The following is a 22,472-nucleotide window of genomic DNA, read 5'->3' as shown; positions in this document are numbered from 1 at the left end:
TGATTACTTCCAAAACCAAATAACGTAAGTCTCCCTTCTTCCTTTGTGTAATGCTTTGTACATACATATAGAATTGCCTTTTCCTTCAATAATACCAGTTGAGACATTGTTGCTAATTTTCACATATGTACCCAGATCTCAACGTGGTTTATGGATATATGCTCCTGTTGCTTTCTACTGCAATGCTCTACTGGCACCCATAAGGGAAGATCTTTTTCCTATGTGAGCCCTCTGAGGTGTGCCTAATACTATAGTAAAAGGTAGTGGTGTTTGTTATGGTGCAGGGTGTGGGGAAACAATATGAATTAAAATAGGCTCTAACTTCCTGGACACTTATAATCAGATTCAGAGGAGGTAGGTTTGATTAAGTACAAACTAGATAGGTCATAACAAGTTAGAACTTTGCTATATCAAGGGAAGGTCCCCATGTTTCATGCCACTTTTGGTCCATGAAGGGATCCATGGCATTTCATCAGGACCATAAACAAAGTACCTCAAGGCACTCTCATTAATGCACACAGATCACCAAAGGCAATATTAGTCCCAAATTTATTATTGGATCATTCCTTTCCTTTTTTAAAGCTTGCATAGCACATGTGTTGATCTTTGTCTCCCTTAGCTAGGGGTTGCCCCTTTTTTAGGTGCTGAATGGGAGGTACAGAATCTTGTTGGTTGTTCACAAGTAAAATACTGCTTCGATACACGCCGACAGCTTGAGCAGCTTTGTTCGATCACGACGTGCTTATCAGAAATTAGTAATGGGAATTGTCCCATTCATGTGTGAATTGTCCTATTTAAGACAGTAATCTGTGTTTCTCATTTCATATATGTGTTGCCTGTGTTTTATCCTTCTTACAGGTACCACTATCCTGTCCACCAAGGGGAAGGTAATGGCTTCCTGTGTTTGTACTTATCACTGGGGTTAATATTTCCTCTGACAATCTGGGTGCATTGAGCTACTTTGTTTATGTTTCTCCTGAAAAGCCATGAATCCCTTCAGGGACCAACAGTGGCATGTAACAGTTAAAGCACTAATTCTAGCTGAGGGTTTACCCAAGAGGTCTGTCCGGGAGCTGAATGACTGTGGTGACATGGTGTCGATATCTCATAACTGCGGGATCTATTGAACTGCTGCAGGATCTGCCCTTGAGGCAAACGGCACTAGAGGTTATGGCTAGCAGGGAAATCTTACACAGGCCAACACCTTGTGGGACAACTCATGACTGCGTACCCTGGCCCTTCAAAGGGGCTTTGACAACTGCGACCTTATAGCTCCTTATAGCCCTGTCTCGGGTGGGTGACTTGTGGAGAAATTGGAGAATGCTCCCATAAGCGGAGAAGCAAAATGACTACCAACTGGTGTCCATGGATTACTATAGATATTTGAAAATCCATCATGCCCTGTGTATTGTGATTCTGAAGGGAGAAGACCCTCATGATTCCTCCCCTCTTGAGGATAAACTGCTGGATGACTTCCTAGCCATGGACTGGTTTATGCAAGCAGAGAAGGCAGTATATGAAAGTTGGGGTTGTCAGAACAAATGTGTGGGGGAAAAAGGAATGCCTATCAAGGGAATCTGTGTACCCCTGTTGTAAATGCCACTCGAAATTCTTGGGGCCGGGGAAGTATGGGCATTTTTGTTGCTTAGAGGATAGCAGAGGATGGGGCAGGGGATGGGTAAACATCAGAAATTGATTGGGAACCTACCTCTATGTGCCAATGCACTTTTTTCCAACATGCTTTTATCAAATGTAACCTGGATTCTTTTTGGTTTACATGCAAATAAAAAGAAAAAAAACAAAGTGGAATGAAATGTGTTGAACCTCTCACACATAATGTCTTATTTTGTTTGCACTTTGTTTTTAATCAGACCTACCTCCCATGAATCTGATTAAAAGTGTGCAGGGAGTTGGAGCCTATTTTAATTCATTTTATTTCACCACACACTAGATTACATCACACACCACTACCATTCACTATACGATTAGGCACACCTCTTTGGGCTCACATAGGGAAAGAATCTCCAATAAAGAGCACCTTTGTGGGTGTCCATTGGGCATTGCAGCTCTCACCTGATGAGGAGCAGGCCTGATGATGAAGCATGACACTTCAGTTTGTGAGGGATCAATAATCCAATGAAGGATAACCCCAGGGCCTGGAGTCTCTTTCAATAATTCCCTCCAACAGTGGACAAGACTTGGAAGGGGCACACAATTCAGAATTCCAACCATCTAATGTTGATTTGAATTGCTAACCTATGCACATCAAAGGTTGAAATGAATGGAAATTAATCAGAGCTAAGTTCCAATACGTTTATTTTTATTGTTAAATTAACATCCATTTTCAACTTTTTGAAGTGAAAGTATGCCTTGCTTTATTTTATAATTGTACTTGAAGCACTCTTTGTCATCAAACGTTTTGATTAATGAATGACAAGAAAAATATGAATATCAGGCTGGGGAAAACCCAGTCATCTCCCTCTCTCTCCCAGTCCGTCACCTCTTTCACACTCCCTTTGTCATACAACTACTTCTTCATTATTCCACAATCACACATATTTCTCCTTTCCCTTCTAGCAGTAGTCCACCATTGATGATTTAATTATTTTTTTATAGTTTGATCTCTGTTGCACACCAAGGTTATTGCAATTATGAGACAAGTTTCATTTCACCACATTATCTCTCTTCCTCGTCCTAGCACTTATACTATGTTGTTGAGACAGATATAGTATGTTATTTGTTACAACGAAAATAGTTGATTAACCCAACCCCACTCATCTCTAGAAGTGTAACACAAAAACTAATGTTTAAAATATAAGAAAACACTGAAATTCAGCAGTTATATTTCAACCTGCTAACTATAACTTGTGCCCCTGCCATGCACCGCTTGATCACATCTTCAATGCCATAATTGCTGGCATCCCTGATGACTTCTTAAATTGCATTATTGATAGCATCACTGATGACATCAATAATGAAATCATAAATTCAGTTACCTTTAGTTTATTTGCTGATAATTTATGTAATAATTTGCAATAAGATTGTCGTAGTAATTGGCATTGCATGTTTACAGGGTATTTATTGGCCGTGGTACTCAGGACGGAGTACAAAGTAGTAAGTACGTTATCACTGAACAAGGTTTGTTAATGTAAAAGCACTTGACTGTCCATGAAATCTCCATGAAATCTAGTGTCCACATCCATGTTTCTACATACTAGGATTTTGGTGATGTAAAGGTGCATAGTGTCCTTTGTAAACAGTAGTGGTTAGGATAAAGGTTGTGGAGAAATGCAAGAGAGTTAGGCAACTAAATGGATTTACTTAAGTAGTGAAGTCTTGTCTCTGGAATTACTTTTGTTCATGATGAAATTTTTTGTAGTCAATTAGTTCATCTGAAAATTATAAATTCAGTTTACACTGGTAATTAGTATCACTATTAGTATTATTGTGTTTTATTATTTTCTATTGGAATAGAGCTTGTAAAAGCACTTGTGAGTCAGGTGTAAGAGGGTTTTGCGTGCAGTGTTACTCTCAGACTTAAGGTAGCATAGTTATATAGTTTTGGAGCATCAGTATTAATTAGAGTTTGTAAACAACATTTTACAGCTGACTTTATGGCGGATTGTGTTCAAGATAAATGTTTGCTCTAGTGCTGTTTTATATACTTATTGACCCTTACTTAGGAAAATGAAGTGTACTTAATGAAGTCAACAGTTTACAAGCTGAACATTGTATGTGGTATCAAATTATTAAGGTAATGGGGCTGCCTGTTTAAAAATAGTGTGGCTAGTTAACATGTGCTGTAGCGAGTTAACACGTTTCTTGATTAAGTGTGGTGAGGTGGTGATCTAGAAATGTGAATTTTTTCCAGACATCTAGTTGTACTTCCTTGTGTTTGGTGTGCTTTAGGACTTACTACTACTATATTTGTAGAGGGTCAAAACTCTGTATACTCATTCATGGAAAGAAATTTTTATAAAAATCAGACCTCTATATAGTTGAATAAGTATGCATAATAAGTGTTGGAAACAATTGTGTCTGGGCTGCATTATTTTACCTGTCATATTGGTATGCATAGTGGGCTTTTTTATGGAAATACTTTAACTCTTTGCAAGTTAGTTGCAACCAGCATATCGCAACATGTGCTTTGGAGCCTGCAGTGATATCTTTGTGTAGGGATACATTTGTATATAGCAGTGTGTGTTGAGAGGGTTGTTTTTTTTAAAAACAATTTCATTTGTTTAGTTTTTAATAATCTCATGGTGGAAGGAGTGTTGCGGATGATGTCATCATTGATGTGATCAGTGATGTTGTCATTTATTTGAGATGTCATTAGTGATGTCGTAACAGGTGTCATTGATCATGTCATGAGTGATGTAATATGTAAATTCAGAAACAGTGCATGATGGGGGAGTAAGTTATAGTTAGCACTGTGAGCTATGACTGGCGAATTTCAGTGGTTTGTTTAAAAAGAAGGATTTCACTCACATTTGTCACCTGACTTTAACGTTCATTTAACTTTTAGGTTATTTGAATGAATTTCTCAGCTTTTTTTCCTTTAGAGATAATTAGGTTTAATGTACACCTTATTATAATGTCACTTTAACCTTTTGTTTTTCAGTGGATTTCAAGGTTTCTGAATATTAAAAAAAGAATTGCAAGAGTTTTTGTCTTTATATTATAATAGCAGTGGCTTTACTCTTTCTTTACATTTTTGTAACAAAATAACAAGGATCATAAAGATGGTAATTTTCTTTCGACTCCACCTTGAATCTTCGGACCCACCACAAGGCCAAACGACTGGCCATGCAGTCCCCACGCACTTGAACTTCTGGTTCCAGGCACAGCAGAAAATCTGTGGATCCGGAATGCTTTTTTTAATAGAGTTCTTGAATTGATTTGAGTTAATAACTGGGTATTGAGCCAACAGGTTAACTATTAGTCACGCTAAAATACAATATTATGTTTCCATTAGTGGCTTTAACTTATTTTTGTACATTTTTATGGATTTATTGACCCATTGTGGAGACCCGATGACACAACCAATGATTACTTCTGATCAGTTGTAAGCAGTCTATGTCTTTCTTGTCAGGAAGTTCCCACTCTTCAAAGGCATTTGGGTGTGGTACTAAGGTGAGACCACTTGTAGAAGTCCAGACTGTATTTGCTTGCCATTTTCTGCTTTGCTCTTCAACTGCTGGGACAGAAAATGGATCTTGAGGAGTAGAAACACCAAGAGGAGGAAGAGAAAGAAAACTCTCAAGAGATAGTCCTTCGTGTGGAATTTTTTCTTATTCCATCCAGAGGAAAAAGTCGTGGCCACTGTTTATAACAAAAAGTTGCCCTGTGGCACCAGGGAAATATACTCACATGGCAAATCAAGCATGTGGAAGCACATGCATACTATCCACCCCAAGAGACTTGATAGGGCCTAGAAAAAATGGGATGCTGCAGTGGCCTCGACTTCCAGTGCTGGACCATTCTTAGCAATGGGATGACATAGTGCCACCAACTGTCACCTAGGGACTTCCATTTCATGTCCTGAAGATACAGAAAACCATCACTTACTGTTCTAAATGCAACAAGGTGATCAGCATGGGGTAACAGTCACTTCCTGCTTATGTGAAAGATATTGAGAATCACAAATGCTGCAGATTTTCATTTTTTTCATTTTAAATTTCACAATCTCCAAGTTCAGATACACTTGTTTTCAATTTTGGTACCACAGTTTTTGAAAAGTAACAAAATTATGAAAAAATATATGTTTCAGAACTGTGTTCTGTGGTCAAAGATAGAATAACTATATAGTTTTTGTCAGTGTGTTCCTGTGATTAATAATGTTTTATATCCATGTATATTTGTTAGTGTGAGGATTGTGATGATGTATGTATGTGTATAAGTTTTGTGTCCCATATCCCAGTGACTGTGGGGATGAGTGAGTTTGAGAAACTTCTGAGTGCACAAGGACATGTGTGTGTGTGTATGTCTGTAGTTGTGTATATGTGTCTGTGACAACATGTGTGCAGGTGTGTGATTGTGTGCATGACTGAGTGTGTGGATGTAGTAGTATGTGTATTTGAGTACAAGGGAATGTGTCTGGAAGAATGCGCAAGTATTTGTGCATCAGTTTTTCTATGATGGAACATTTGGGGTGTTTGTGTGTGAGACAAAGTGTGTGTGGGTGTGGGTGTGTATGTCTGTGTGTTTGTGAGAGAAAGTGTGTAGAGGTGTGCATAGCTGTGGATAGGTATGTGCATGAGTGTGTGTCACTAAATGTGTGGCCAAATATTTGTGTATGTGTATTTTTGAGTGTGTGGGTGCATTTGTGTGCTTGTGCTTGGGAGGGAATGTATTTTGAGGAGTGTGCAATTGTGTGGGATGGAATGTGTGTGTGTGTGTACTGAGTGTGGGGAAGGGTGAGTGTAGTAATCTATGTGTGTATGTGTGCAAGGGAAGGTGTGAGAAGTTATATGGAAGTGTTTGTCAATTGGAGTGTGTGGGATAGAACATCTGGGGGCATCTGTGTGGGAGTGTTTGTGACATAGCATGGGTGTGTGTGTGTATATGGATGCAGTTTTGTGTGTGTGTGTCTGTGTGTAATAGAATGTGTGGGTAGGTGTGTACTTGAGTTAGTGTGTAACTGAATGTGTGCTGTATATGTGTGACTAACTTTGTGAGGATATGCGGGTGTAGTTGTGTGCACCACTGTCTATGTCTGTAAGAAAATGTGTGGAGAGGTGTGTGTTTGCGTGTATGTGTGTGTATTACTGAATGTGTAAAGGTTCATGCCTAAATAAGTATGACTGAGTGTTAGAGTAGTACAAAAGGGGGTGGTGATGGACGGAGCATCAGAACCAATCAAACACTCACACCCAGTCAACAGATCTGGGTTTGATCCATCACCGTTCTTTAGCCCACTCTGCCACCCCAGTTCAGACATGGCCATATGCAAATCAGTCTGACCCTGTGCCTCATGGGAACAGTCCAGCCCGAACTGCCAAGCCATGCCTTCCCTGGACCGGAAACAAGCTTCCTAGGACCGGTTTCTGGCATTTCAGCCGTCTTCAGCCAGGCTTGCTTGAATCCAGTGGCAAAGTGAGCAAGGGACGCACGTCTGAGCATACCCTGCCAACTTATGTCGAACAAAGTGGTACAAAAGGGGGTGGTGATAGATGGAGTATCAGAACCAATCAAACACATATGCAAATCAGTCTGACCCTGTGCCTCATGGGAACAGTCCAGCCCGAAATGCCAAGCCAAGCCTTCCCTGGAACGGAAACAAGCTTCCTAGGCCTCTCTACACAAGTACAAAAATCGTCCCATCTTCTTCCACGAGGCGACAACGCTATCTACAGATCCATAACATCACTAATCTAATGCACACATCACGAGGCCGCCTTTTATTATAAATAATGGGCAACCCGATAGATTGGTAGAGGAGGTACTTCAGCTGACACCGAAGGTCCATGCATGCTGAGAATTCCCCTTGTACTGGTCTGACATTCCATGAGGGGTATCCAACTTGAGATCAAGATGGGGTCCTTCACTCTATACCATCAGGTAATGGGCTTAGATCGTCCCTTGGGGGGATTCTTGGCTTCACACCTACACACACTCTAGGTACACTGAGAGTAGGGTTTGCATAGTAGGAGTATGCTAGATTACCATTTTTGCACATATGCCTGCATATATTCATTGCTTCAGCACCATGGTAGAAATGTATCTACTCTTCACTCTCTTGGTGCTAGTAAACTCATGTATTTGCTTCTGTCTCCTACTTTTTGAAGCACACGTATTTTATGCAAGAATAACTTTGGTTCAATAAATATTATTTAAAACGTCCCACTGTTTATTCTCTGTATATTTGTCTGAGAATAAGTAAGCATAAGTGACTGAGCAAAAGGTACTGTGCTGCTCCCACTATCCCTGATGGGTCAGAGTTGTCATGTTCAGTGGTTGCCAGAAACTGTTTGCTCCCTAGTAAGGTTAGGGAGGCTTACAGTAGCACTGTGAGCTAGCTGGTCTATAGGCCAACATATCCTGTGGGGGTGTCTGGAATCAGTCTTGACACCAAGCCTTTAGTTTATGTTGTCAGAACAATGTGCAGGTCCTATGGATTTGTAAGCACTACATGACAGACTAATTGACATTTTACTTAAGAAATTTAAACAGATGACTGGTTCCATATTCTAGGTAGTTTACAAATAATGAAACTTCATTGTGGTGAGGGACCCCTAATAGACACCTATGTACATAGTATAACCATGACTATATAGTACCACTTTTGTTCACTGAAAGACTGACTTGTCCATAAAGCACAATATACAGCGTGAAGATGGTCAGTTGAAGAGTACTGTTTAAATAATGGAAATTTACTATGGAGAAAGCCAAGTTAAGAGATAACTAAATGGTACAAGTTATATGTAGAAATTGGTACAGTATGTCATGGGGATTTTCTGTGCAAAGTAATTGGCCTTTCAATGAAAACCAGTCTATATTGTGAACAATGTAGATATACTTTGATTCCTATATTATATGCCTTGGCTAAGAGGAAGAGTTGTCTACTGAACAAAAAGTGAGAGTAGTATGAAATTGTAGAGGTGTTATACTTTCAGAGGATTGACATACTGCTTACTTACTGGCAGTGATCAGCTTCATCCTTGATACATTAATAGGCTAATTACAATCATTAATTATGTTTGAAACTGTTTATTGGGGTCTTACATCATGATTCTCAATAACAATGCAATCAGATTATATAGCAAGTAGAAAGTATAGTTACAGTAAGTTATCATTCACCCGCAAAATCAACAGTAAATTTAGCGCAATATGAGTATAATATATATGGAATAGTTTAGTGTCCGATAAAAAGGGGGATGTTTGTGAATAAACTGTGACAGTTTTCCAACAAAGGGTTAAAAGCGGAGAGGGGAAACTAAACCACAACAATAAAGAAAATCAACTGCAACACATTCCATCATAGGATCTTTCTGAGTTCCCTCGCCTATCCCATGTCTAAAGAGCCGGGTAGGCCACCAATATAAAGAGCTTTCTTTCAGTATGTAGACATAATTTAACAGTTACAATTAAACTTTTCATTTAATTGAAAAAAAGATTTTTATGTTCTCAGACCGTGCTCTCACACTGAGTGGATTCTTCTGCCAAGTTTAAAAAGCTAGAGATGCCCAGCAGTGGCAACATTTCAAATAAATGATTGCCATCCCTGTACTATGATGGAAACAATCATGCTGATTTAAAAAAATATATATATTTATAAATATTGTGCATGTCAAACTATAACTTGTAAAGAGCATAACTGTACACCGCTATCTGCCATACACCATTTTCACTCACTATTCCTTAAAACTTATGTTACAAAAAGTGACACTTTAATAGAGGCAAAGCTCCATTAAAAAGGCAGGGCCTAATGTGGATATCTCCCTTGCTAGGGGGCATGATGACATGTTTCCAGAATGTATACACTATTGTTGCTTCAACACCTATCTCTAATACTGACACTAAATAATTTGTTAGAACTTTGGTTCAACAAAAATTAGATAGAAGTTTGGTAATTTCCAAAGTAATCTATGTTTGAAAGTAAGACAAGTGTCATTTGGGATTTCCAAATGATGGCAACAGTAGTGTATGTTTTCTCAGAAAGTGAAATCTGTCCTTCTTTAAAGTTGGAAATTTCAGTTTCTATTTTTCAGTGTCATCTGGTCTACGTCTTTGCAGCATTAAGATGAGATATTTGTTGCTGCAATCAACAATTGGAGTCGATACATTATTTTGCACAGTTTTTCTTTGAATTTGTCGAATGGTACTCATTCGTAATGCGGTAGGGTTACATCCAGAGAACTCTCTTAGCCAATGTCAGCTGCTGTGGAATATTGACAACTCTCACATTCATGATACCATGAGTAGGTTATTCCAAAGTTATCATTTTGGTATTTGCTCATTTCCTAGAATGCTTAACACCATCATTTTAAATTCTTGAGCATCTTCTTGAGAATTTAGATTTATTTTTGTGACACTGCCAGCACAATCATGAATACCTGTTGCAGAGTGACAAGCATTTTTCTGGCCATGCACAGTCCTTAGGAGAGTTGACAGTGCTCTACATAATAGCTTGTCTTAATTTTCTTCATTACCCTGGGTCACTGGAGATAATAGAAACAGGACATTGAGAACTACGTTGCAATACCAGTTAACTCCAGATACATTGGAGAATGACATCAAACCATTTCTGCTACATGATCCACTTTCATCATTCTAAATACCTTTTGTTTAACATTATCCACTTTTTGGGCTTCCCTTTCCTCACACACGTTAGCAAGTTTACATTTTGGACAGATGGCTGTTCATAGATTGGGTATTGACCCAGACAAGGAGCATACAGACTTCTCAATCGATTATACTCTCTAAACACATTAACGGTCTGTATTTACTTTGCTCTCATCAAAATCTACCAGGCACAGCCCTAAAAACTGACCTAACATGTGACAGTGCAACATTCAACATCCCCTCTTTTAAAATGTTTTGACTTATTTTTATAAGTGCTCCATACAGACTGAATCCTTGAGATTTATGGATGGCCCAACATAGGGAAAACTGTTCTCTACACACATATAAATCTTTGACTAATAGGAACCTAACATTAAACCTACCTATTTGATTTGGCTCCTCTATATGGTCAAATCATATTAAAATATGCTCAAATTTACTTTTATTGGGATATGCAATGAAGACTACCAAATTTCCCATAGCACTATTCACTCAGCACTTCTGGATATTCAAATTCCAAGACAGAATGATTCTCCAAAAGAGGCTTGGATTTTTCTCGAAATCAGCTCTCCATGACACTTATTTCCCAAGTCCTTCAAGCATCTTTACCACTGATTGACATAGTGGCAACTTGAAGTCTTGATGCTCCATCTACATGGAAGGTTAATAATGCCATATTTCTCTATCATTAACATTTCAGTATTAAAATGTGCACACTTGTCCAATGTTAGCATGAGACGCACAATCTGTTTGCAAGACTTTAGGAGCACCCCTATTACAGCTGTGCTGCGGCAACAAATGATGGACAGAATGCTGAATAAATCAAACATTCCCCCCCCAGTCAAGAGATCTGGGTTAAATCCATTGTTCTTTTGTTCACTGTGCCACCCCAGTTTAGACCCATCCATATGCAAATCAGTCTTGACCCTACTCCTCATGGGAACAGTTCAGACCAAACTGCCAAGTCAGGTCTTCCCTGGACCCGAAACAAGCATCCTGGGACCTTGATACTTTGTTCCTCATGGGAACAGTCCAGCTGAACTGGCATATTACAGCATGATTTATAGGGGACAGCTGTATGTAGATAAGGACCGGCCTATCAATAGTAGATGTGTGCATTGGGGGTTTGACCTCTTGATGTAGAGATTTGTTCAGGACAACAAATGTATGTAGAAGAGGTTTCCCCTACTAGTACTTGATGTGCATGATAGGCCTCTTCATGCTGAGTCTTGTTCAGGATGACAGCTCTGTGTAGTAGAGGCTTAGTCTACTAATATATGGTATATTTGGGACCTGGCTCTTCATGCTGATCTTTCATTAGGTTCAAAGCCTATGTACATGAACCTCGGCCTAGTGAGAGGTGATGTGTGTTGTGGGAAAGTGGCCTCTTCATACTCAATTATGTTTAGAGTGAAAAGTGTATGAAGAATATTATTGGCCTACTTATAGCTTGTGTGTTGTGGGGATTTGGCCTCTTACATGCTAAACTTTGGTCATGGCTTCTCCTACATACACATATTTTGCCTGAACAGAAGTCATCACGTACAGGCCAATGCCCCACCACAGACATGCCCTTATGAGTTGGCCAAATCTCCTCCACATACATTTTCATCCTGAACACAGTTCATCATGTAGAGGCTAGTCCACCACCATACACATCACTTATTACTTGAACAACCCTTTTCTACATACATCTTCGCCCCTGAGAAGTGCTCTTCAATGAGAGGCCAGTTCCACCCCAGGACATCACATATTACTTGCCAAATCGTATTCTACATAGAGGTTTTGTCCTGAACAGAGCTGTACAAGAAGATGTCTGTCACCCACAACAGACAGCCACTTGTTAGTTTTCAAAAGCTCTTCAAAACACAGCATCCGTTCTTGACAAACCTCCTCACAGACATACCAAACACACACACTACACCTCAGCCAAGCCTCTTCAACAAACAGGCTTTGATTTCAACAGAGCGTTTCATTGAGGGGCCAGTGTCCCTCTACATATATGAGCTATTAGTTGCAAAACAAAGCTACTTTTACATATAGTTTCACCCTAAACAAGGGTCATTATCTAAAGGCTAGCCCCCCACTACACACATCACGTATTATTTAGCCAAGCCTTTTCTATATATATCTTTCAGCCTCAACAGAGCTCATCATAGAGAGACAAGTTCCCAACCACAGACATCACTTATTAGTTTGCCAAACTTCTTCTACATACCGTGTTCACTCTGAACAGAGCTTTCTGCAGAGAGGCCCTCCCCACACCAAACATACCACCTAATAAATGGCCAAACCTCTTGTACATTAAGTTTTACCCCTGGTCTGATCTCTTTACAGAGAGTATACATATTATCATTAGAACTCATTATATTACAACTATGTTGGACCTTCTTTTAAAAACATTTTCACATCCTTATCATACAGGCAACAAGTTCTACACCCTGCAGAGAAACTACACCATTTGTGGATGCCCCTTGTGTGTTTGGCTAGTGTTAGAAATGGGGGTCTCTAGATGGCAGAGGCAGGTACCTTTATCCAAGTAGGGACCCTTCTTCCTAGTCAGGGTAAGGGGGGATACACTTCTAAAATAACCCCTGCTCACCCCCTTGGTAGCTTGGTGTGTATAGCATTTGTGCATGCATACAGTAACTCAGTGACAACACCGCAAATGGACACCACACCAGTTTAGAAAAATAAGTAAAACTTTATCTAAACCAACAAGTCCATAAAAACGTCATAAAAATCCAACATACAATACTGTAAAAATAGTTACTGTGCAAAATAACCTTTAAATTGCAGGAATAATGGGAAAACACAGTTCCCAGGACTCAGTAGCTCCATTGGGGGCCAACCGCGTTGGCACAAGTCAGCTAAAGCATTGTCAGACTCGGAGACAGTACCTTTCTTGTTGCAGCCACGTGCAGATGCGAGTAGGTCGGGGGAACCAATGCTGTTGCGATGTGAGAGGGAAGCATTGCAGCGTCCGGTGTCCTCATGGTTCAGTGCAGGCAGTGGCTCATTGAGGGAGTCGGTGAGACCAAGGCTTGCGTTGCTTGGTGAGACAGTGCTTGATGAGGTACTGGTAGGTGATGGTGTGGCGACGGAGCCGGTTGATGTTTGATTCGGGCAGCGACGGAGTCGGTGATGTCTGTGCAGCGTGTACCGAAGGGGTGTGGAGTGCAGTGCCCACAGGACACGGTGCAAGCAGCAGCACATTGACCGAGTCAGTGAGACCAGGGTTGCGTTGGGAAGCGAGGCAGTGCTCTCTGCAGTGCCTTCAGGACACGGAGTCTGCAAATGACTCGGTGACGGAGTCGGTTGCTCTTCTCTTCTGCTGCAACTGGAACCAGCGGAACCAGAGACAGTGCCCAGAAGGATGGTGAGGTCTTTGCTCTTTCTGAGACCTCTTGAACAACACTACCCTAAACCACTAACCACTGAATGACCCTCCCCTGACCCCCAGTCCTCTCCCTACACTTAAACACTACCCTGTACAACCACCCCAACACTACCCTAAACCCTAAAACACTACCCCCTGCAGAACCCTCCCCGACCCCAGTCCTCTCCCTACACTTAAACACTACCCTGCATGACCCGCAGACACTACCCTAAACCCTAAAACACTACCCCCAGCACGACCCTCCCCAACCCCCAGTCCTCTCCCTACACTAAAACAGTACCCTGCACAACCCCTGACACTACCCTAAACCCTAAAACACTACCCCCTGCATAACCCTCCCAACCCTAGTCCTCTCCCTACACTTAAACACTACCCTACATGACCCCCCCAACATTACCCTAAACCCTAAAACACTACCTCGAGCACGACCCTCCCCAACACCCAGTCTTCTCCCTACACTAAAACACTACCCTGCACAACCCCGACACTACCCTAAACCCTAAAACACTACCCCCTGCAAAACCCTCCCTGACCCCAGTCCTCTTCCTACACTTAAACACTACCCTGCATGACCCCCCGACGCTACCCTAAACCCTAAAACACTACCCCCAACATGACCCTCCCCAATCCCCGGCTGTCTCCCTACACTAAAACAGTACCCTGCACAACCCTTGGCACTACCCTAAACCCTAAAACACTAACCCCTGCACAACCCTCCCGACCCCAGTCCTCTCCCTACACTAAAGCACTAGCCCTGCACAACCCCTAACATTACCTTAAACACTAAAACACTACCCCCTGCATGACCTTCCCCGACCCCCAGTCCTTTCCGTCAACTCAAACACTACCCTGCACGACCCCATGACACTACCCTAATCTCTAAAACACTCCCCTCTGCCTTACCCTTCCTCTCCCCCAGTTCTCTCCCTATACTTAAACACTACCCTGCACGACCCCCCCAACACTACCCTAAATCACTACCCCTGCACAACCCTCTCCCGACCCCAGTCCTCTCCCTACACTTCAACACTACCATGCACGACCCCCCAACACTATCCTAAACCCTAAAACGCTACTCCCAGCATGACCCTCCCCCGACCCCCGTCCTCTTCCTACACATAAAACACTACCCTACACAACCCCCAACACTACCCTAAACCCTAAAGCACTACCCTGCACTACACACACCCAAACCGACCCCCTTTACCCTAAAAAAGTAACCCCCATCTCAGGCCCAACCCCTCCTACCTCTCTCTCCTCATGGTTCCTCTCTCCTTCTGGTTCCTGCTTCACGTCGGCTCTGAGGGGCGGTGTACATCATTGTGAGGAAACAGAAGAGCCTCTGTTTCCTCACAACGAGGTGGATCGCCATTTGTTTTTATATCACATGCATAGTAATGGCTATGCGTTGTTACATTGCATGTGTTGTAACCAATACGATGTAACGGCATGTGGGGAAACAGCCACGTTGTAATGGCTGTTTCCCCCTTGGTAATATGTTAGGGGAGACTCACATGTAAGAAAAGGGAAGGTTAGGGCCTAGAAAGTGGGTGCACTTGCCAAGTCGACATGGCAGGACCAACTGCACACAGACTCTGCAGTGGCAGGTCTGAGTTACATTTACAGGCTGCTTATGTGGGTGGCACAATCAGTGCTGCAGGCCCACTAGCAGCATTTGATTTACAGGCCCTGGGCACACACAGTGCACTGTACAAGGGACTGACTAGTAAATTAAATAAGCCAATTATGGAAACACTAATCCATAACAATGTTTACAAAGGGGGCACTTGCACTTTGGCACTGAGCAGCAGTGGCAAAGTGCCCAAAGCATTTAGACCAACAAAAACGAAGTCCAACACACAGGAAAAACACAGGAGACAAAGGCAAAAATACAGGGGAAACCCACACCAATGATGCCAGGTCTAACAGCTGGAAATGTGTGACAAGGGTGCTGCAGCTCAGAAAACACATTCTTCCTTATTCACCAGCCACACCTCTCCAGGGTTTGCACGGTCCTTTAGGGCACTTTCCCTCTGACCAGTTGGCTAGCTGGAATGAACAATTTATAGACATGGTTGGGAACCTGTTACAAGACAAGAATTTACAGCAGTTTGACCAAATATGCCAGGATTATTGTATTCCACCGGATCAGTATCTTTTATTAACACAGTTAGTAGGATGCCTTAGATTGCTGTGGGGTGGGATTGAGGTAGAGCCCCCTATTCAGCGCGAATGGGAGGAAGATTTACGGTGGCCCTTACATGATCCGGAATGGGTGCAGACACTTGAATCTCCTGATATCATCTCCATGAATAAAAGATTAAAAAATACACGGTTTTTGATACTTCATAGGGCATACCTGGTCATCCCTGGTCATGTCCCATGTTGATTATGCCAATTCCTTATACTTTGGCATCCCTCTCTATCAATCAAGACGTTTACATATGGTACAAAACCAGACTGCGCATCTGATTGTTCACCAGCCTAGGCATCATCATATCACTCCTCTCTTAAAGCAATTACACTGGCTTCCGGTTGTTCAGCGGTGTGCTTTTAAGATTGGATGTCTTATTTTTAAGTCACTTTACGGAAGGAGCCCGAAATTTGTCAATAAAATGATTAACAAATATGCTCCCACTCAAAACCTTCGCTCAGATCACAAACATCTATTACTTATCCCTCATTTTAGACTAAAGCGCACCGGGGGTGCTAGGTTTTCTACCTTGGCCCCAATATTCTGGCACTCTCTTCCCTCCGAAATCTGCTTCTGCGCCAATCTCCTTATGTCTTTTAAAAACTTGGGTCTTCCGACAGGCCTTCTGAACCAATCTCTAGGACTTGGATCTCAACCAAATTAGCGCCATGAAACCTCCCCGGTGTATGAGCGCTCTACAAATTCATTTTAACATAACATACCTTACTCCCCTGTGGTTGAAATCACATGTATACAATTGCCAACCTCTCTTGTCCCAGATGTCGAGCGCATTCCACAGATTTTCAGCACATGCTTTGGTGTTTCCCTGAAATATCTGGATACTGGCATTCTAAACATACTGTTCTGGCTACTATTACAGAGCTCACATCAATTGCATCTTGGGAAGCTACAGCATGTAGCATATTTCCCAGGAGTAAGAATCATAAGGTGAGGGTGAACTTTCTGACTACTGGACCTTCTTTTGGAAAATCGCTCACTGGTCCTGAGCTTCGCTCAGTGGTGTAGTGTTCTGCTCCGCTGGGGTGATGGAGAGAGTACTGCATTGCACTGGGAGAAGGCCTGTGGAATTCGGAAACAGCCTATTGCAGCAGCATGGGACGTCATGTTAGAGCAATTCAAAGAAATTACAACTGTGGAGCCAGCAGTGTTTGCTGCGTCCTAGGGACTCCCCTGTAAAATCACTCTTTCATACCATTCATTCACCTCATTGACCTGGTAAAGGGACTCTTACACTACATTGTTTTATCTCATTGGTCTTCCAAGTGGGTGTTATTTATGGAAATGGGTGGCAAATATAGCAAGTAGGGACCATTACTCATGCGGATGGGTAACACTCTTGACATGCCAGGACTTCTCCCACATCCTGACCATTGTTTTTCCTGGTGGGTGCTGAGAAGTTCAGTTCATGTTAAAGCTTAGCATTTATTCGGTTGCTCTCCCTGCCCAATATTACCTTATATCTGTTCACCTGCCAACTATGTTGTGTTATATGCTTGTGTCCTCTTCTTTGGTTCCCCTTTCCAAGGTGTAACTTCCTTAACATAATAAAGCAAGTGTCTAAAATAATATGGGAGACTGAAAGCTTGAAAGTGCAGCGTATTTACTATCTGTAGTACACTTGTGTTGCATTTGTATGACAAACATTATTGCATGTTCATTGTGGCAGTTCAACAGTGTAAAATAGTTAGCAATTTATTGTAAAAACCATAAAAAGTATTAAAATTCAAACAGACATTGAATTTGCATAGCTTAATGTTTTTTGCTGACCTATAGTTATCTTTAGCAGACATTTTACCAAGGCCCTGATTATGAGTATGGCAGTCGTTGAGAGGGCTGCCACGCCATCGCCCTGATCCAGGACTGCCAAACTCGACTGCCCACCAGATTACGAGTAATCTCGTGGTCTGGTGGCAGTTCTTTGGTGTTTCCATGGCAGTGCCTATTAAAAAGAGACCACAACGGGAGCGCCAAAGCTCATTCCTGCACTGCATGGACAGTAAAGCCCATGCCGTGAAGGAATGAGGGTGACTACACACAGGAAGGCACAACATGTGCCCCCCTGCAGGCTCACCAAGGCCCTGAGGCAACAGCGGGCCTTGTGAAAACTGTGGTGGTGAGGAAACGCCTAAGATTAAGTAATTACAACTCACGCCCCTGCCATTCACAGTCTTGCCATCAATTGTCATTTCAGATGTTACAGTCATATTAATATGGGTAAAAATTAGTAGGGGTCAGCAATAAATTCCACTTCGCCCACGGAATGGGTGGAGTTTTAGCTACTGGTTTCTGGTCAAATTCTGCCAACCACATTGTGGCGAAGTTTTTCTCACATGAGTGAGTTGTAGTTATTATGTATACTATCTACACGTCTGACGGCAAGTATTGTGTCCCCGGTTCCCTGAACCAGAACGTTCTTTATTTCGTGGGATTATAACATTGAGTTTCACGGGAAAAATACCAGCCTGGAGAAAAAGTTTCTCGACTATTTGTTTTTTGTTCCGCTTTACATCGAGAGGTATTTACTGTTGTGAGAAAGACACGAGGGGACTGTTACCATGTGCGAAGGTATTCACAAAAGACTGGGTGCTGCAAAATACCTTTTTAATGAGGAAGAGGAGGTCGGGGGGGGGGCAATCCAGCAGCACCAGTGTCGCGGGCACTCACACAGAGAGTACTTCCCTAAAACAAACTTTGGGGACCTATGAGAGGCTGTGGAAGAAAGAGATCAACCGCAGCTGGGAGGTGATATCCCTAGAAACTGTATCAAGGTGGGAAGAGTATCGCGGGGGCTCCACATACTCATTACACCTACCTACCAGGACCCACACCCGAAACTACTAGAAGAGTGATCAGCCCTGATGGCCTCCACCTGCAAACAAATGCTGGGCCTCTTATCCAAATATGCCGCCATGGACCTAGAACAGGTGATAACGGACCTCAAGAATCTGCAAGATATTCTTGATAAACACCCTAGACAAGAGGCGATACAGGGATTCTACAAAGAGCTAGAAGGCAGACTCACCAAATATAAGTAAGAAATAAAAACAAAAAAGAGATGGAAATTCACAAGGGACAAAAAGACTACACCGCAGGTCGAATACTAACTTTTGGCAGAAAGTATGATAGTACTGTAGTGAAGGAGCCACTTTTGTGGTCTGACACCCTATGATGACCCTCAACCACCACCATTTTAACTGATTTTAGTGTGTTATGTTAGCCTAGCCTTAATGTAGTATGGTCTTGCATATGTCTGCTTCTCTTCTGGCCTGTAATCTTGGTGTCTTTCAGTATAATAGTATCGCTAAGAATAGAAGGTATGGGATGTCAAGATGCAGTGTTGTGGGTGGTGGTGCACACATGTGCTCAATGTTGTATACTGAGGGATAAAGTCTATATGTTATGTGGGTTAGGTGAATTATGTGTTGAACTATTGCCTTTGACATGGCTTCATGTCATTCTGATTTCTGACTTTACCTTGCTTTATGGCAGTGCTGACTATTGCCTTTGACATTGTTTTATGTCATCCTTGCTTTTCTGATTCCATCTTGCTTTGGGCCTTTGTGTGCATGGCTTAACTAACTCCATTTTCATGACTGAAGCTATTTTCTGTGCCTGCACGAAGCTACAGAGGTGGGGAGGGCATGTTTTGCTCTTCTCCTGTTTTTCACACTTTACTGACTAGAGAGAACTGGTTCTTATCAGAGGAATGTACATGGTCTGTCTCGGAGCCATAGCAAAGGCCTGATCAACCGATGCAGTGGCCTTGGAGCAGGCTGGTACGGGCTCTCATGAGAACGAGGGGGCTAGAAGCTTAGTTGTGTTTGAATTTGTATTAACCTCTTCACTGCTAGGCCTTTTCCCCTCCTGTGCTAAGCCTTTTTTGGGCTATTTGGGGTAGTGCGCGCTTAGGCCCCTGTAACTTTTTGACCACATTAGGTATCCACGCCAAATTTGCGTCCTTTTCTTCCAACATCATGGGGATTCTAAAGGTACCCAGGGTTTGTGGATTCTCCTAGAGGGTTCCCAGAAATTAGTCAAAATACAGCAAAATTTTGTTTTTTTTGTGAAAAATGGGAAAAATGGGCTGCAAATGAAAGCTTCTGGGTTTTTCTCTGCAAATGGTAGCAAAAAAGGGTTTGTGGGGCTGAAATCACCATTTCTCCAGCTTTTAGGGAATGACAGAATTTTGTCAGAAAACCAACATTTTTTACACAGTTTTGGCATTTTTCTGGGACATACCCTATTTTTGCTATTTTTTGTGCTTTCAACCTCCTTCCAGTTAATGGTAGAAATGGGTACAAAAACAATAATGGATCCTAGAAAGCTATTATACATTTTTGAAAAGTAGACAAAATTCTGAATTCAGCAAGGGGTCATTTGTGTAGATCCATCAAGGTTTCTTTATAGAAACTACCAGTTAAATATAGGAAAAATTAAAAATTAGTTGAAAAAAGCAGCCTTTTGAGTCAACGTTTTCACCTGTAACTTCTTCTAATTATGACATCTCTTAGAAAGCAATGTACCGTTACATCCACTGGACCTTCCTGGTTGTGGGGATATATAGGACTTGTAGGTTCACCAAGAGCCCAACGAACCCAGAGTAAAAAACTGAGCAGCATTTTGTTATGGTTTTTATTTTAGTTCTGGGTATATAGCAATTATAGTGTGAAAATGTATACATGGAAAAATTGGTATGAAAGGCACCTTTGTATTTCTGAAATGGGAACAAATTACAGAGTTTAGAAACAGTGTATATTTGCACTTTTTCGAAATTGGGAATACTCATACTTACATGACAATTATTGGTCATTTTTCAAAATGACTTTTTTTTTACACAATGTCTTTCATTTGGAAGGGAGAAATGCATCAAAAATCAATAGGTAATAACAGTTGCTTTACAAATCTGAACTACCCTAAGTCTCCCGATAAAAATGGTACCTCACTTGTGTGGGTAGGCATAGTGCCCACGACAGGAAGTGGCTCAAAACCTAAGGTGAACACGCCACATTTTCACACTGGAAATGTACACATTTTTTGCGAAGAGTCTAGCTGTAGTTTTTGAACCCTAGCTCTGCCGGCCCCTAGGGAAACCTAGCAAACCTATAAATTTTTGAAAACTAGACACCCAGGGGAATCCAGGATGGGGTGACTTGAGTGCCTCCCACCATGGTCTGTTACCCAGAATCCCTTGCAAACGTAAAAAATTGACAAAAAAAACACATTTTCCCCACATTTCTGTGGTGGAAAGTTCTGGAATCTGCGTGGATCCACAAATTTCCACCCACCCCGCATTCCCCAAAGTCCTACGAGAAAAATGGTACCTCACTTGTGCGGGTCGGCCTAGTGCCCGCGACAGGAAACGGCGCAAAACGCAACGTTGTCACACCTCAATTTTGCAGTGAAAAATGACCCTTTTTTGGCAAAGTGACTAGCTGTAGTTTTTGAACCCTAGCCCTGCCGGCACCTAGGGAAACCTAGCAAACCTATACATTTTTGAAAACTAGACACCCAGGGGAATCCAGGATGGGGTGACTTGAGTGCCTCCCACCATGGTCTGTTACCCAGAATCCCTTGCAAACCTAAAAAATTGACAAAAAAAACACATTTTCCCCACATTTCTGTGGTGGAAAGTTCTGGAATCTGTGTGGATCCACAAATTTCCACCCACCCCGCGTTCCCCAAAGTCCTACGAGAAAAATGGTACCTCACTTGTGCGGGTCGGCCTAGTGCCCGCGACAGGAAACGGCGCAAAACGCAACGTGGTCACACCTCAATTTTGCAGTGAAAAATGACCCTTTTTTGGCAAAGTGACTAGCTGTAGTTTTTGAACCCTAGCCCTGCCGGCACCTAGGGAAACCTAGCAAACCTATACATTTTTTAAAACTAGACACCCAGGGGAATCCAGGATGAGGTGACTTGAGGGCCTCCCACCATGGTCTGTTACCCAGAATCCCTTGCAAACGTAAAAAATTGACAAAAAAAACACATTTTCCCCACATTTCTGTGGTGGAAAGTTCTGGAATCTGCGTGGATCCACAAATTTCCACCCACCCCGCGTTCCCCAAAGTCCTACGAGAAAAATGGTACCTCACTTGTGCGGGTCGGCCTAGTGCCCACGACAGGAAACGGCGCAAAATGCAACGTGGTCACACCTCAATTTTGCAGTGAAAAATGACCCTTTTTTATCAAAGTGACTAGCTGTAGTTTTTTAACCCTATCCCTGCCGGCACCTAGGGAAACCTAGCAAACCTATGCATTTTTGAAAACTAGACACCCAGGGGAATCCAGGATGGGGTGACTTGAGTGCCTCCCACCATGGTATGTTACCCAGAATCCCTTGCAAACGTAAAAAATTGACAAAAAAAACACATTTTCCCCTCATTTCTGTGGTGGAAAGTTCTGGAATCTGCGTGGATCCACAAATTTCCACCCACCCCGCGTTCCCCAAAGTCCTACGTGAAAAATGGTACCTCAATTGTGCGGGTCGACCTAGTTCCTGCGACAGGAAACGGCACAAAACGCAACGTGGTCACACCTCAATTTTGCAGTGAAAAATGACCCTTTTTTGGCAAA

This window comes from Triturus cristatus, chromosome 4_1, assembly GCF_964204655.1.
Source record: "Triturus cristatus chromosome 4_1, aTriCri1.1, whole genome shotgun sequence".
NCBI classification, from domain to species: domain Eukaryota; kingdom Metazoa; phylum Chordata; class Amphibia; order Caudata; family Salamandridae; genus Triturus; species Triturus cristatus.
Note: the sequence above shows the minus strand (reverse complement) of the source record.